General features: G+C 37.7%; 1 long non-coding RNA gene across 1 annotated transcript; it reads right to left on the bottom strand.

Annotated features, from left to right (window-relative positions):
* Window positions 1-323: 323 nt before the first annotated feature.
* Window positions 324-2,866, bottom strand: LOC135464149 (uncharacterized). Its single transcript, XR_010443636.1, has 4 exons — window positions 2,733-2,866; window positions 1,497-1,564; window positions 803-865; window positions 324-404 (listed from the first exon to the last, which is right to left on the bottom strand). It is a non-coding gene; the product is annotated as an uncharacterized LOC135464149 (long non-coding RNA).
* Between the last annotated feature and the right edge of the window lie 15,549 nt (window positions 2,867-18,415).

The raw sequence follows: 18,415 nt of genomic DNA, 5'->3' as shown, positions 1-18,415 counted from the left end.
ATTTTAATGAGCACACAGTTTCTGAACACAGTCAGATCATTTTTCTAAAACTTGGCAGAGATCTCTTAAGCAGGGTAAGACTACATGTATAAGTAACTGGAACGCGAGACTCGAGAAAGTCTTGGCTGTGTGCAAAACTACATGCATAGAGAAGTCTTATCACCCGTATACCATATACAGATGGAGTAAAAAAAAACATCAAATTTGGCTTGTCACCCAGTGTTTCTCCATGGCCGCGGTGTTGATTCCATTTTACTCTCTGGTTTTTCGGACCCACCTGTGTCATTTCCCTGAAGGAGAATACAAGACGCTCTTTGTAAATTAAGAAGCAAATACGCTGTTAACGTCAGGCATGCGTGAAGCATGTTGTTGCAGGAAGTACCTTGCCATCAGTATTCACAAATCTGAGGTGAATATAAAGTAGGGAGAAAATTATGTTTCACATTTAACAACCGTGCCAAATAGATAACATACTGTTTATTTATTTATTTTTTTTGGACATTTTTTTTATACAGTGGATATTTCTATCATGTTGTGTAAAGTATAGTTAAATTAATATGAGACTACGTCCTACGTTGATAAGTCTGAAAGGTCAAATTGTCCTACCAGAAAATGATACGGAATAACTCAATCATGAATAAAGTGATATAAAATTATAAATATTCATTTTTGTGCGCCTGTGAGAAATATTTCTAAAAGAACCAAGGAAAGCGGTTTGTAAGGCATGTGGAGTTTTAATAGTGTTTATCTCTTTCGATGGTTTACATTCACTTTAACCTGGAAGAAATCGAATTGTATTTACCTATGCAAATGTCCAAAATTGTCCACCACCCTCCCTGTTTGTTCTCTAATAATGTTCATTTCTCTGTAATTTAAGACAATGTGGTTTACAGGCAAATCCCTACCACACAACCAGTTTTATTTATTTATCCACAAATTTTAGATGCCAGTTCATCTTTAGCAAATGTAACAAACTCACTCTGAAACAACAGAACAGTATCATTTGGCAACTGTGCAACTCCAAAACAACATCGAAACCTTTATAACATTTTTCTTATAACAAATTTACATTACAAGGGCTGTGTCATGGTTTTCTTCACTCATAGAATCAAGTGATATATCTAGATACATGTAACGTATTTTACAATATATGTGTTTAATACTCCACGACTCTACCGTTAACTTCGGTTGTATACATTAGCTGTATTTTGGTTGCCGTCCTAAACATATATCATATTTTATGCTTACTTTACATTAAAAAAAAATTGTGTACTAAATTTGACCATTCGGACTTGTACTTCAAGTCGTCAAACTTTTTTACATTTGAAAAAGGAACTTTTCTTGTAATTTATGCGTATTTACAGTTTAGTTTTGGAGACAAAACTACACTGACCGGATTCTACTTCACAAAAAGTATGATAAAAAAAGAAGCTAATCCGATGTATTTTGTGACGAGAAATTTAATGGTGCAAACCGCTCTGCTCTTCGACCAATACCTTTTTAGGTGTAGCGGCAACTACAGTCCACACAGAATAATGCCCTCGGAATATGCTTGAAAAAATACCTTGAAAACATGCGAAAAGGTCAAAGAATTAAAGTAATTACTATTTGATCTGTCTTGCTCATAACATGCCACATACAAATAAACAATGTAACCTAGCAATTTAAGCGCATAATAATCATGAGTTCCACATGATATAAACACAACCATCCAAGGTGCCTTTCAAGATGTCCACAATGTATTCCATAGGGAATATAAAACTACTGTAAACTGTAAGTACGCGATTTTATCTTCCAATTTTGTTCTCTTCAGAACTGAATAGACTGTATTTCTTCCAGGTGGTTAGCAAAATTTGAGTCTACCACTTGGGGTTTATTTCACCGCCCCACGTTGAATCACAAAACTTGCCCGGAGAATCTACACCGACAAGTTATCAACAACTGTGAGTAAGACAGCTGCAATTATGTACACTATATATTCAACCACTGCACACATTGCAAGCTTCCTTCCAGATAAATATGATAGTACTAGAGTAACTGTTCATTTGATGGGATGATTTAAGACTCTACTGAAACCCTTAACATAACTTGTCAAGGCCTGACAATACCTGAGTGATAAACTTGATTGTACACGTACTTTAGTCGTGTTGGTTAAAAAAAAAGCTAAACAAAAAAAAAGCTAAAACATTGGCATTCACTGATAATGGTACGGATAATGCGATAAACGACTCGTAATGACGTCAGCGGAGATTTTTTTGGAACTGTATTTTCACATAAAATGTGGCCATACAATGTTGTTCTGCAAGAAACAAAATATAAACATTACAGTTACACTGATCACAATTTTCTCTGTGTGTAGTAAATATCACTCGATATAACTCTATAACTTTACATTACTGAGTGTGTTATGTCTCCATCATTACACTTAGTCTGGCTTTACGCAATCCCCCCCCCCCACCACCCCCCACCCAGTGGTGGGTCAATATTCATTCCAACTCATTTAACCACATAAACAGTAATTAGCAACATTGTTCTTCAGTGCATACATAAGTTCAGAGCAAACACAAATTAACTGAGGTTAGGCTTAAAACCATATCACATCAAAACATGTCAATAAACAATCTTCGGCTACACCGTTTGTCATATGAACACAAGTCTGTCATGGAGTGTCCATTTGTCGTTACTTTGGAATGTTCGCTTGTATAAACTTATCAAAACATCGTAATACTTACCACCACGTTAAGCAGACATTTTGATGTGTACTCTACCTGAAGAGTAAATCTCCCTGGCGTGGATGTACAAATGGATGCTTCAAATAATCACAGAAAATAACGTGACCTTCGCTTATGGAAGTAAAATCTGCTTCTAACGCAAGAGCAAACAAAGGGCAATAACTGCTGCTTGATATGCTGTAGCTAGTATATCTAACAGATAATGATACGGGAAGTTGAAGTTGTAATTCATTGAATAACATAGTAGCTGGTGAATTACATGAGGGTTACATATATTAACAACATTATTATCCACCGATAGCGCCATGCACTGCAAAACCAAGTCATATCCGTCAATGTGAACGAGAAAGTTCGGACAATTGCTCCAGTATTGTCTGTTTTTGTAGGCTGTGATTGCGACGGGCCTCAACTCCTTCAGGATCCAACACGTGTTGTATAAATCACAGTGTTGAGTATAGCAGATATGTTTGTAATGTACTGGTATTACATGACGTTCCTTAGTAGCTAATTTCAAATATTGTATTATACGGATCTGTACTCTACATGTGAACAAAGACATTCAAGTGCAGGAATACATGCGGCCTGAAGGTTGACAAGCACGCAGAGTAAGGACGTGCGGCCCCATGACCTACATAACTCTATAATTCACACTGAAAAATTGTAAAGCAAGTCTTAGGCTGAAAACATATAGGCCCCTAGTGAGGTAGGAATGAAGGAGTACCTATTAACGGCGAATAACTACAGGTAACTAGTCTGAGCCTTTGGCGGGTCATATTGCAGCAAAGCGGAAGATATCTGCTTTCATGTACACGACTTAAGGGTATGTTGGGCAGACTCTGTTTATAATTACGTCTAGGTTGTTTCGCCTTCTGGAGATAGTGAAGCCAAAAAGAAACATAATTTGTCTGTTCAACGATCGTGATTTATGGTAAGTCATATGGTAAATCGCTACTATTGATTTTAGGCCTTATGCTGTAGTTTTTACTGCGTAAACCTGTATTAACTCTGACTGCTGGTGGACTACGGATCCCGAGGACTGGCCACTTTGGATCGTGTTCATGTTATCGACTGTTGTCAATGTAACCCAGCAATTATAGCGCAATGAAATTTGTCATTTCTACATTAGCCATGGTGCTATGAGGCCTATATGTTAAAGTTGTAAGACTATCCGCTGGTGCCTTACGAAAATGTAGTTTACGGCCAGTTTTTCACCCCAAGAAGAAGGTGATAAACTGTTTGGGCTATGGCAGGCCACATCACGTGCTACATGTAAGTACTCCATACTCAGGTCATAAAGATCATATTTACCAATCACTAAGATTGCCTTTGGTGTATGCTTTGTGAAATATACCGATAAAGCTGAATGTCAGTTCCATTTAAATTATGAAATAATTTTTATAAATGTAAATAGACAGTCATGCTTTAGAGAGAAACGCGTATCATTTACACGTATCATGAAGCCTCTTATGACGAGACATGCATAAATATAAAGTTTAGCATTTTGTAAAGATTTATGCAATTATTTGTTCTGGTTAAGTAAGACTGGAGACATCAGATTAGTTGTTCTGACGGGTTCGCAATACGTGCGTGACTGAAATTATGAAAGAAAGGAGAAGACGCTAAGTTGATATTAGACGCCAGGGTAATATATGGTGGTAATATCTCTTATCATGAGAGTTTCACATGATATAGGTCTACAGCAAACCTTCTCACATAGACATTTTCAGTCTTGTTCACTTGATTAAATGCCAGAATATAAAGGTCCAGATAGCGATCTACTGTTCTAAGCGATCTAATAGGTGGTGAAATCCTGTATCATAGTAGAAATATGGCTCGTCGTCCTACTTATACTCGCATTGCTGAACACAGTGTATGGACATTGTCCTTCCCTTGTATGGATTATCACCGCAAACGTTGCGAAATGTCACCAGGAAGAGCAAGAAGGTACAAAGTGTGTATTCATTAAACCACGTTATAGGTAAATAGGTAGTTCAATGGGACTCGAATCTATGAATGCGGGGTAACACTAGTGTAGCTTGACTATGGTTTAATCTGCTCTAGGTCTTTTATCATAAACACAAAACCTGCGCCCACTTAAACCAGTTTGTAAAGCGTTTAGTTACCTATTTTCTAAAACTGAAGTGACTCATCAGGTGCACGTGGGACGTAATACTGTTTATGCTGTCTAGTCATAAATCAGTACTGTGTTGTATCTGTTTGCCAAAATATGTAAATGCATTGGTCATATTAAAAACTTTTTCTTAACCCTCACAAGAACGTCCATCATGGGGTACAAAGGGCTTAAAGGCAGTTAGTTGATTGATTGTTGTTAATATAAACTTGCCTACATTCTCATCTTGCACTCAATCGGCACATATAACCTGTCTGCAGTGTAATGTTCTAAGGACCAATTGCTGGCAGAAACCCTCTAAAGTATACTAGCTTGACAGTTGTTTTACCGTTATTTAAGTTTAAATGTGTAGGCACTTATTATTAGTAATTTTAACAACCCTCATTTGGACAAAATAGTCAACTCTATGATACACTGAAGCAAATCGTATTCAGGTTGAAAATCATACCCAGTCCTGGAACGTGCATGTCAGCCTATATCCATCTAACCCGACAAAGTCAACGTTTCTATATTTCTACTGCTGGATACTACTGTATTTTATGTTTGCTGGCGTTATTAAGCAAACCTAAAAGCAGATCACAGTCACGCACAGACAGGCCCTACTGGTTTGAATCGCGTTCCATGAAAGCTACATATTAAATATAGAGGTAAACACAAGAACTTTAATGGTAGAGTTACATATACATCGTCGAGAAAATCTCCGCATTTAACACTCTAGATATTTAAACATTTTCACTATGGCTTAGCCAAATCGATCCCCACTGTGTTCAAATCAGTGACAAATTTGACTGTACCATACATTCACCCGCCCTATTGATATTAATGAAGTAGTTCCAAATTGTGCCAGAGATATTTAAATGAAATACAATAATAAAACATCTAGCCGGCCACGGCACTATTTGCCTAAGTAGAGTGGAACGCCTAACGCGGGTAAAAGTCTCTTCAACCAGCTCCGCCGAGTTATTATCACACAATCGATACCTCTGTATCCAAATAAGTGTTTAACTCAATTCCTGCTTATTTTGTGATTATAACTGTTAATTTCAAGTGCCTTAATTTTGTAGAAAAACAATCCAAAACTGTGGCTTTCTAGACGAAGCAGGAGCACGAGGTTATGGCGTTTCAGACCAAGACGGATCACATTGTGTGGTCACATGACTACACCATCAACGAGTTCCTGTCAGCTTATGGAAAAAAAATGCCCCAGATAGTTAAAGTGACACAAGGTTTCCATGGAGACTACCTGGTGGATTCTATCAGCACACATGAGGTCAGTGGTCTAATGATTAGAGCTTACCCCTTGGAGAAGTGTGATAGCAAAGACTTAAACAGTCTTTTAGAGAACAAGGATAGCTCGCCTGATTAAGTGGTTCGTAAACCTGCATAATTTTCAAGTGAGGTGATACGTTCAAATACTAGCCTCTAAAACTAAATGAATAAGAACGACACTGTCATACAGAGATATTATTTCCTAATTAGATAGTTCTAAGATCTTGCCATTAAATCATCAAAGAAAGGCCAAAATTATTATACTGCCATAAATATGACTGTTTATCATATGCATAAAGATTGCAAAGTAGTGAGTTAATATGAAATAAAGTTGTACATCGTTGCGGCGCTAGACGCTGTCAGTGTGTTACGGTCTTTGATATGTAAATTGTAATATGAATTTGACAGTAGGTGTATTATGCGTGGCAATTGCACCCCTGTGAATGGCTGAGCAAATTTTGAACTATTGTAGTAAAAAAAACTGCATTATGATGAGTTCGAGAACCAACCCGCTGGAGTGGACTTTGGTGTCCCAAATATTCTCTACCCACGATTAAATATCTGTGTACTATGGGTGACCACTGCAATCCTATGATTGTCTGACAAAATACTAAACTGATAACAGCCACTGTCTATGTGGATGGTTTAAACATTGCGTCGCAGTCTGGGAAGACATATTCATCGGACAGTGTCATTGGCTACTAGCACTAGTACAAATGTGGAAAGCTTTCTACAGATAGTGTGCATACCAGAGAAAATGAAATCCAAATATTAGGTTAACTTTGACACTCCTTAAATCTGGAAAAGTATTTAGAGAGACAATAAGCTTCTCTAGAGAGCTGTCTGCGTAAGAAACCTCGGTCCTTCTAAAAGATGTATAGAAATCTGTGTTTACAGGGGAACATAGTGAATTCACAGAACAGAAAAATGATGACAAATCTCGTAATAAATACCGCTCTTGTTCTCCAAAATTTAGGCTGGCACATATACTCCATGAAGTGATCAAATCCTGTGATGTATAAATAGAGCCTAAAGGTTTCTGCTTTTTAATTTTATTCGGATATAGTTTTCAGATATAGTGAGTCAATAATCTCTTCAAATAAAGATATGTCATTCGCAAAGACGTTGATATTAAATTTAATATTCGCATTCGCAACAACGTTTACAAAACGCAAAAAAAGGAAGCTGGCCTAGAACAGAGCCTTGGGGAACTCCGGGTTGCTCAGGATATATGTCAAGTTTTATTGTATTTAAATGAACTTTTTGTCTTTTTTTAGTCTAGTTTTTTTGATAGTTTTTGATCCATGTTAAACAGCGGTTCTCCATTAACCAGTTGCTACAGTTCAAGCAAAAGACCGTCATCTCAGACTTTATGATAAGCGTTGGTTACATCTAAGAAAACAAAACACCTATCAATACCATTATCCAGACTTGTGTATAAATCGTGCGCAACTTTTGTCAGCTGACATACTGACGAGTCGCCATGTAGTAATCCAGAATATCAGGGTATTAGAAGGGTATAAGAAGTTCAGTATTCATACATTTATATAGAACCTGTAATGTGAGATCTTCTGTCTATCTCCTTTCTTAAAAAACACGGTCTTTTCTATATAGATTGAAGTGAAAAGATTAGAGTCTAACTAGATACTGTGCTATATTTTCTTGAATTTTTTAGTATAAAGTTATTAATTCCATCAGTGCCAGAGGTTTTTCAAATTTTTAATTTTCAAAGGTCACTAACACCCTTTTCACATTTCTCTATATTGCTAAGGCGTGAATCGGTAAGATAAATCATCAGAGGTTAGATTAATAACGGAACAGTTGAATGGCTTGTGGAAAATCTACGGAATTCATTTATTTTTTCAATATCACTCGTTACATTTTTATCATTATTAATGGAAGAAGGGATATGTGGCTTCACTTTTGAACCCGGAAGAGATTTCTTTGCAGATCAGTAAGCTTTGATGTCTGAACTGGAACTAGAAAACTTTAAAAGTTTTCTCTGTGTCTTGACATCACATTTCTCTTATCGATATTAGATTCCTTCCTTGATATATAAAATTGAAATCTGTCTTCTTCCGATTTTGTTCTCTTACATTCTTGAAACAGTCTTAAGTTGCAACAAACATCATTTTTCATCCATTGATTATCCACTGGACGTATTGTTGCTTGCTTATTAGGTATTGCTTCGGAACAGTATAAAAACAAATTGTTTGCATACAAAAAACTTATGATCAACATCATCAAAGATTGAGTGCTTGGGGTATAACGTCGTGCTCCCAAGGCGTTGAAGAGAAGATTGAGTGAAGTCGTGTTAAATCTGTACAATTATAATCTCATTTACATCTATTATACACTTTTGGTTCATCAGTTACAAGAATATTTAAGGTACAATACAGCAAACAGTGGTCAAGATTGGCCATGGACTAAACGTACTCCATATTCATTAACCTAACTGTAACTATCTGTAAGAATTAAATCTAAAATATGTGAACTTCCATCCCTATATCTTGTCGTTTTCTTTATTAATTGAAATAAATGTTTACACGCAATAGTATCAAACAGCTTAATATTTAATTCACTCCTATCGTGGTACGTAGACCAACTGAACACTTATCATGGAATTTTGATAAACGACGACCTGTAGTAAATCGCTTACTCTTCCGCCATGTCTATCTTTTCTTTCTGTAACGTAGCCATTTATGTTGACAGTTTTATCGGTAACGCCAGCACTTAACCAGGTTTCAGATAAACAAATCATATTATAGCTATATTCGTTACATAACAAAATATATACCTCGTCTAGTTTAGAAATTCTGAGATTGCTTTGAGCAAATAAGCTACAGGCATGAAACGACAAATATCTAAAGTTATGTTAATCCGGATGTACTGGATTTGCACGTATATTACATGCGCACATCGAAGTCATATATGTAATTAAAGATTAATGCTGATTACATAGTACAGAGAGAGAACAGCGATAATAGAAACATTAAGACATGAACTCGTATATATAATTACACATCGTATGTCATCATAAGTAACTGATTTAACAAAAGATTTTCTTTTCATTTGTTTCAAAATGTTTACAGCATATCATATCACAAATTGATTTACTTTCGATCTGAAATCTTGTACATGTAAGTCAGATCGATAATAGGCACCAACAATGTATCCAGAAAGTTTATTTCTCAATAATTATAATTATCCAAAATATGTAAAATATTTAAGTTATAATACACATTTTTAGTACAGTGTATATATATATATATATATATATATATATATATATATATATATATATATATATATATATATACATACGAGGCGAAGAAAACGAATTGTTTCCATACGTTAAGGTGAACGCATCAGCACTATGTCTGTGTGGTGAGACAGAATAAAAAATTTTGAATCGCATATGTAAAGGTATGAAAATAAAACAAAAAAATAAAAAAGCAGACTACATGAAGGTATTGAGAACAAACATCTTTAAAGCAGAAAACTAAAGAAAAAGAACTGATTACAAAGAATTTGCATCACACGCTCAGTGTATGATGACTATATGATAATACAAATTGAATACTGTGCTTGATAACATTGACATACTCTTTATGTATGGGGTCGCATCCGAATTTACATTGAGCGATTACATTACATACAACGACAAAAGCCAGGCTGACAGTATGTGACAGTATGTGACAGTATGTAAAGATATACATCCGAATGGGTGCAATGGGCGATGTGTTATGCTCTTGTCAGAAACCGCACCATTGAAAATCATTTAGAGTTTTAGAAAAACTTAACTAAGGCTAAATTACCCATTTTATCCTCTTGTTCATTTATATCCAAGCACGTATAACTACTCGTCCGCACAATATTTTTGATTGATTTATTTATTTCATTGGTGTTTTACGCCGTACACAAGAACATTTCACTTATACGACGGCGGCCAGCATTATGGTGGGTGGAAACCGGGCAGAGCCGGGATGAAACCCACGACCATCCGCAGGTTGCTGCAGACCTTCCCACGTACGGACCTTCCAAATATTCTTGAGTACGGCGTAAAACACCAATCAAATAAATAAATAAATAAATAAATAAATTATGTGGTGCACAGTTGTAGGCCTCTAAACTCTGCTGTACCATTCACTTTTTGCATTTTGCATTGTCAGTTTGTTCTACATAGTTTTAGTATAGAATTTGCTCCTCACTCTCTTGTTTGGAATTCGTTCTACAAAACTGTGTGGTTAAAAATTGCTCTACATTGTGAGAAGTAAAGTTAGCTTTGCATTATGTGCATTAAAGGTTGTGTCCATGTTGTAATGTACAGTTGTGCGTAGCGTGTAGGTCGCTTTCCATTGTGTGCAGTACAGTTCGCTCTGTGTTGTGTGGCGTACAGTTCGCCTTTCATTCTGTCGCGTATTGTGCGTTGTGTGAGTTATAGTCCTTTTAACCTGCCACAGTTTAAAATACGTCCAGTTAGGGTCACCACCTTCTTGTTATAAGACAGTGTGATCAACACTTTTCTGCTCATATCTGCGTTTTCCATTTTTTAATTGTGCACATGCCACTTGTTATAGATCCTTCGGGTCCATACCCATTCTCGACAGAAGCGTTTAATGGGACAGGATATGTATGGCCAGCCCCTGAGTTTGCCAATAAACTTTGATAAAATGCTGGAACTTGTCGTGAAGGCTGGACAGAATACTTCCGGTAAGTGTTATTGTCAGTTGCTCTGGAATTATTGTCTAAAAGAGATGGCTAAATTATCACTTTAGGACTATGCACAGAAGGGGAAAATTATATCTGCCTTTGGCAACACAATTGGGTTTTAGCAAAACACGAGGAATTCTCAGAGAGGATCAGTATCACTGCGAACCAGATCAATTTCACTGAGAACGGGATCAATTTCATTGAGAACTGCTACCGCTGTATCTGGTAGGGTGAATCATTACCATAGTGAATTGCTGATATTCTTGCAATGTTATGCAATATTGCAAACTATATTATACATCACCATTATATTCTTTATATTTGAATAAAGTGTTACTTGTATATAACATTCCCTTCCAGTCTCTCCGCCGTCTACACTGAAATCCCTACTGGACAAGACTGAGCTGCCTTTTAAAGTTCGTCTCCCAAACGTCACTCTCGTGACACCTGAAGATCAAGATTTTTCCGTTTTCCGTCTTGATTCCCAATTCGAGCAAAGCTATCTACTGGTCAATTGTATCCTTGTGGGTAAGCCTGTCTCTTAAATTCAAGAGTTGTACAGTCGAATGGTAAAGTGGAGAGTCTTTCTCCTGTTCACTACGAGGTAAACGGCACGATGGAGCAAGGGCCATAATGGGCATCCTTGGCCAGTGCGTTACTTCAACCGATAGACTAAGTTAAACGGACATAGCGACATATACACAAATATTCCCAAATTTATATATTTAAAAGTTCATCTTCTTCAAGACATGACCACGAAGCCTGCTACAAAGATAGGAGGGGCATATTTACATTAAGTCTCCTAAAATGTAGTGAAACTAACTGAACCAAGCATGAAACCTTTCTGCGAGACTACTTACATAGAAATTTCCCAAGCTTAAACCATGGATATTCCCAAATAAAATATACATTCTCGCATTTAAGAGGTCTAAATCTTAAAAGTAACTTCATCGCGAAGATGTACTGAAAACTAAACATAGCGCCATGTCACGGGACCTCAGGTGAAATGAATAGCTGAACAAAACCAAAAAGATTATCTGTACACCAACACCAACATTGACACCATTCTCCATACCAGCGGCCAGCATTAGAGTGGGAGGAATCCAGTATGACTCACAGCGGCCGTACTACTGAGAGGATTCGGTGTGAGTGTGCAGCGCTAACACGGCCACGTAGACTTGTGCTGAACTGTATGTAAGATGGTTGCTACTGTTTGCATTAATACATAAATCATTAGTAAATAAATACAGTAACAGACACAACACGACTAACTCCGCGGTGTTTAACTGTCAACATAAATGTCGCTACAGTCAACCAACATGAACTGATTATGCGATTTGAATGTCTTTTTTCAGATAAGTTAGAGACCCGGGTCCGTATGATACCGTCCAGTCTTGGGGACGTGCGATTGGCTGTTGGTAAAGGTTTTGATGACAAATCTTTGAATTGGAAAGCTTTCCTGTTGGAGCTTGACAAAGTGGCTTCGTCTCTAGATTACCACGGCATTTCTGGTAGTTCAGGTAAGCAATAGAAAACTGGACTTCACCTTCCCTCATTTATGTCGTGTTCTGATTTCAAAGGCTGGAAAAACGTTTCCTGCTTTTGACAGATACAATCCTGTCGTCAATTAAGTTATATGTCTGGCGATATCCTGAGCATTTCTGCATGGCATTACGCTTGGATCGAAAGGATTCAATCAAAGGCAAGTGTTACAGAGATTATGGTGGAGGTTTAGGTCGAAAAATCCATATTCGCTTATCCAGTACTCGTGCCTGTTATTATTGTGATACTTATTTGTAAAATCATTCTAAACTTTGATTTAACTTATATTATCTTAATTTATGGAGAGTTATGATAATTCTATCTAAGCTTCTGATTACTCAGTTCGCCATGGATCAGTTATCACATTCTCCGAACAGGCGATTGCTACCACCTCAAGTATTGGATATTTTTTTTGTATACTTATGGAGTGTCATTTTTCAGAAATGAGGCTAGAACAGTAATCATTACCTGACATGTGCCCCATGTATTGTCGGGGTAGGGACTTAAGATGGGCACAATTCCTGAACGGTGCAGTGGTTGTGGGCTATGCTCATTTACGCATAATAAAACAAGTTCTTTGAGATACTGCTGTATATATGTATTTTCTAAGAACATGTAAAAAGAATCACACCAAAGTTGTTATAAAAGACTGTTCACCTTACTGCACGCTATATTCTTCTCCAGACATTGCACTGTACGCCACAGGAACGCCGGGCGGTGACAACGTTCCTTATGAGAACCTCATACCAAACAAATATATCTCAATCTCACAAGGAAGCCGTGAGAAAGATAAGAGTGTTGTAAAAGATGTTTTGAATGCTATCATAAATAAAGTTCCCCGAAGAAAGTCCTCTGTGGATAACCAGGGCTGTTCCGATGGACGTAATGCCAAAACCACCGATCATTATGAGACAATGAGCTTTCCAAACGACAAGAAAGCGTCATCGCTATCATCCCGATCATCCCGGGAAAATGGTTCAGCAGTGATGGATGGTGCCGTGTCCCATCGTGCTGACGTGGGGAACTCCCCGCATCCTTGCCCCGGCAACTCGAATTCCTCTGAGCCACCAACGCCTTTGAACAGAACAGTCCATGACCGACCTTTGAAATCTAGACTTGAGAAAGCTTTGCCACAGGAACCATATGTAGACAGTGTGAAAAGGAAGCCAGGAAAAGCTGACATCAGTTCTCCGCCGGGTAAACCTCCAAACGTCAGCAAGAAACCAGTATTTCCCACAAAGTCGTTCCCTGAAACAACGGCCTCCAGCCAAACAATCAGCAAGATTTCTGTACAAAGACGACTTGACCACTCCGATAACACTGTACCTGTGATTGCCAAACCAAATTACACCAACAGCAATGATTCTGAACTGGACATCCCTGTTGACCAAATTAACCAGGGCCCACCTGTACTACCAATGTCTAGAAATCGGGTACCTTCCGGGTCTGCTCCCCAGGCACGCAAGCAATTACCACTTGTTGCACCAAAGCCAAAGGCGACCGTAAGGCCTGTGGAATCTAATAATAGTGAAGTGCTTGCTTCTTCAGCGTGTCCGATTGTGTCCTGGCACCAAGTGCCCAAAGATTTGTCGTCTTTGTCATGCGACCAGATAGCTGAGTGCCTTCAGCTTCTCCGGCTTGATCAGTCAACTATCAACATCTTTCGAGACAAACAGCTGAACGGTACCTTGCTCAAACTATTGTCCGAAGAAGATTTAAGGGAATTTTTAAAATCTGACACAGGTTTATCTCTAATTGACAGAGAAAAGACGATCAACTTTATTAAACACAAATGGCGTCCCATATAAAGAACGTGTTTCTTACAGGATTTCTGCATGAATAAATTGTGAGAAATATATTTTGATGGAGAAAGAAAACAAATTCATTTGTCTAGCACCACTATGGTAATTCCCGTATAGGTAATCTAAGGTGGTAATCATTAGGTGTTATATCCTCTCTGTACGATAATGAAATAATCAGAGCAACTAATAATTTTACATTCGACAATCTATTTAAACAGTTGTTTTGTCTATATATTTTATCTTATGTCAATGTTTAGATACTCCAAGCTAAGCAAACAAAACTTCACATTTACCTCGCTCAAGATGTAATTCCCTTTTAAAGAGATCAGATACAATCACTGTGGATTAAAATATTTGTTTAAAAAAAAAAGACCAAAGATTTATTTATACATTGTTGTTTTACATGAATCTAACCAAGTTTCTAATGTTTTTCAAGTCTGTAATTATGCGATGAATTTATTCGCTAGTAAAGTGAAACATAGACACACCAGCCTTTTTAAGTTCACGGAATTTCTACCACTGGGAAGTGTTAACTCCGGAAATGTAAGGAAGCCAAGAAGAGCATGTAAGTTTTGTTATTTTGCAGTTACGTTACCAATTCTTAGTATTTATATTGTTTAAATGTTGTCAACTGAGAGGAATGACCTTGCTTATTTTTCCTGTGTTTTATGTACATTGTACAATTCCAATAGTATTTGTTTTCGTTTTCTGAAATCTTTTAGTTTTAATAGTCTGATTCTGTGAATTTTAATTTTTAAATAATGATTGTATGTTCTCTACCGTGAATCTAAATATATGGAGATTGTTAATCTATGGTGTAAGTGACCATTTAAGGCAAGTTAAAAGTAATTCATTAAAGTGATAAAAAAAATTACACCAGATCTGAGCTTCTATATTTCCTAACTGAAACATGGAATTGTGGAGGATTGTGTGCAAATTTTGTATTCGACTGACCGATTCGTGGACAACCGCCCTGTCGTCAGTGTGAAAAACCCTGCAAATGTGTGATGCCTACATCACTGGCGGTGAGATCCATGGCGGTGAAATCGGGGCGGTGACATCCCTGGCGGTGACATCCCTGGCGGAGACATCCCTGGTGGTGACATCCCTGGCGGTGACATCCCTGGCGGAGACATCCCTGGCGGAGACATCCCTTGTGGTGACATCCCTGGCGGTGACATCCTGGCGGTGAAATCCAGTCGATTCGGCAATCTATAAACAATGAAAAACACTTATCGCGGGACGGGTCGGGCGAACCTGCTGTTTACAAAAGACACTTACTCTGCTTCGGCACACTGAAGTTAGCAGGGGGTAATACCTGGCATTTCCACCCGCACTGGCTTTCTCCTCTGTCACACTGTACAGTTCGTGTATTTCTCTTTTAATAAATATTAAATTTATAATTTATTTACTATTTATTTCCTCTGTCTGCTTCACAATAAATATCATTCTATTTCCCGAGATATTCTAAACTGATATCTACCGTATGTGATACGATAACTGTCAGTCGTATACAATATAAATACATGTTCGATGTGAACATCTGCTTAACTAGCTCCTAGCTTCTCCAACGACCTGTTTAACAACTGCATGCAAAACAGCAAACGATTTCGCGCAGATATTCAATACGCTTGTGGCTTTTTTAACACTGATCTAAATACCGAAGTTCTGAGCGCTCGTAAAGGTTGTGCATGGATGACGTAATTTGGCGGAGACTACCAACCGTTGGCAGACAAAAACCAGTCTGACTAACCAGGCAATTGAAATGCCGTATTACCCTATTTTAATATTTATAAAAATATATTATTGATTTCGGCGTAAAATACCGATCAAAGAAAAACATCAATATTTATTTATTCATTTATTTATTCATTCATTTATTTATTTATTTGGTGTTTTTCGCCGAACTCAAGAGTATTTCACTTATATTAGCTACCGGTGGGAGGAAAACGGATAGAGCCCGAGTGAATCCCACGACTATCTGCAGATTGTAGAGGCCTTCTCATGCCTGATTGAATGTAGGCTTCTGTGAAACCTTCGACCCTATGAAAACCGCCCCTAAGGCTAACCGACATATTACAACAAAGATTATATAATTATCATTATAGATAGATAGATAGATATGTAAAAATACAAGTCAACCAATGTTTTCAATTTTTGTTTTTGTCCTCTCTGCTCATTTTCCCTAATACAAAGATAGAAAGGACAACAAAATGAATGTCAAACGCAATTCAAATGAAGCGAATACTTTAATTTCCAAGAGTTTCACAAATCTCACATTTCAGAAAAAAATACGGCGCAAAAACATCTCTCTTTTCGTTTACATGTATCTACATATATAACGGCATTTTTGCACAGAAAAAAGATATTATCCCGCATCCGTGTAACTCCTGAGGCTTTGACACGTGCAATCCTGACATGAAAATTATTTCGCATATTTCACAAGATTATTTGCGTATGCCAAGCACATTTTGCTGATGAGCAGCTTTTCTGATTGTGTAAATCAAAATCAAAGTAGTTTTTCGGCAACTTAAATAATTAACCTTTCAACCCGTAGAGAACACTTCTTGGTATTACACAGTGTGTAACAGTTCCCCCTAATTCCGCAAACTATTACCGTCATGAAACGACGGTAGCGGTTTGGCTGTCACCAATCTGTGACATTTCCCCTGATTCGGCAAATTTGTACCGTCATAAAATGGAGAAAAGAGTTTGTTTGTTACCAATCTGTGACAGTTCCTCTCATACAGCAAACTTGTATCGCCAAAAACGGGGAAAAGGGTTTGGCTGTCACCAACGTGTGACGGTTCCCCCGATTCGACAAATTTGTGTTGTCATAAAACGGGGAAAAAGGTTTGGCTGTCACCAATCTGTGACAGTTCCCCGGATTTGGCAAAATTGTACTGTCATAAAACGGGGATCAATAATAGTATCAGTACATAATTCTAACCACAGACAAATGTATTACTGAGTGAGGGGAAGAGTAACGATATACACTTCATCGTTTGCAAACTTCTGTATAGTTGTGTATTCCAAATCGAATCAGGTTTGCGATTTTTCATATTTATTACTGTGTATAGTTAAAGGCTTTGTTCTGTGACGGTTGACTAAAGCTCCATTGTATATGTTGCTATCTCCAATGCGGTCGCTGTGAGCTCATGCTAACTTCCTCTCCGGCCGTACGTGGGAAGGTCTGTCAGCAGCCTGCGGATGGTCGTGGGTTTCCCCCGGGATGTGCCCAGTTTCCACCCACCATAATGCTGGCCGCCGTCGTGTAAGTGAACTATTCTTGAGTACGGCATAAAACACCAAGAAAATAAGTAATAAATAATGTATACGTTGCAATCATTTGCATCTGGTAATTAATCATGTAGGCATATTAGAGCAAATAAAGAGGATATAAATACGCTGGTCGATACTGTTATAGAATTGTCGCCCTGGGTGTTGTGATAACCCCCTCCCCCCTGTGAACTGCTGGGGGGGACAGTTTAAACGTGCAAAGAAAACTATGTTTGGAATGCTGGGATATATGTCACAGAAATCCCCTTACCTGTTCCCCGTTTTACTTTGCCAAATCACTGGTGCTGTATCAGATTGTTGGCTGCTAATCCCCTGTTTCCTGATTTAGGTCAATACAGTCCGCACAATCAGGGACAGTTTTACCATGCATGTCGAAGGTTTCCAACGTTTTTCTTCTAGTGTAAGATTAATCACACTGGAGGCGGTTTTCTGGGTGCCGGGTATAGTCTTATGACGCCAAGGGGTGATACGATGATGTGGACTCTTTCCATGAAGAGAAGAAAATGAAAACATTGTTGAAATATGGCTTGACTTGATGGCGTTCTCTCTTATTTTGTTGGGCCTAAATGATGTAATTAGGCGCAGATTACCGACTGTTGGCGGACAAAATGCATAAAGCCAGCCCCATTATGCAGTAAATTTAATGCCCTATAAAATAAATGTAACTTATTTAACTATTTTTTAAAAGTATGCTTTCTTACGGCGTAAAACATCAATCAAATAAAAATACAAACATTTATTTATTGATTTATTTACGTAATTCATTGGTGTTTTACGCCGCACTCAAAGCAATTTCACTTATATGAAGGAGGCCACCATCATGGTGGGAGGAAACTGCGCAGAGTATTGTATTGTCTTAAAACGGGGAAAAGGTTTTGGGTGTCACCAATCTGTCACAGTTCCCCCAATTCAGCACATTTGTATCG

The sequence above is a fragment of the Liolophura sinensis genome, chromosome 3 (genome assembly GCF_032854445.1).
Source record: "Liolophura sinensis isolate JHLJ2023 chromosome 3, CUHK_Ljap_v2, whole genome shotgun sequence".
NCBI lineage: Eukaryota > Metazoa > Mollusca > Polyplacophora > Chitonida > Chitonidae > Liolophura > Liolophura sinensis.
This window is presented reverse-complemented; position numbering and strand designations above follow the sequence as displayed.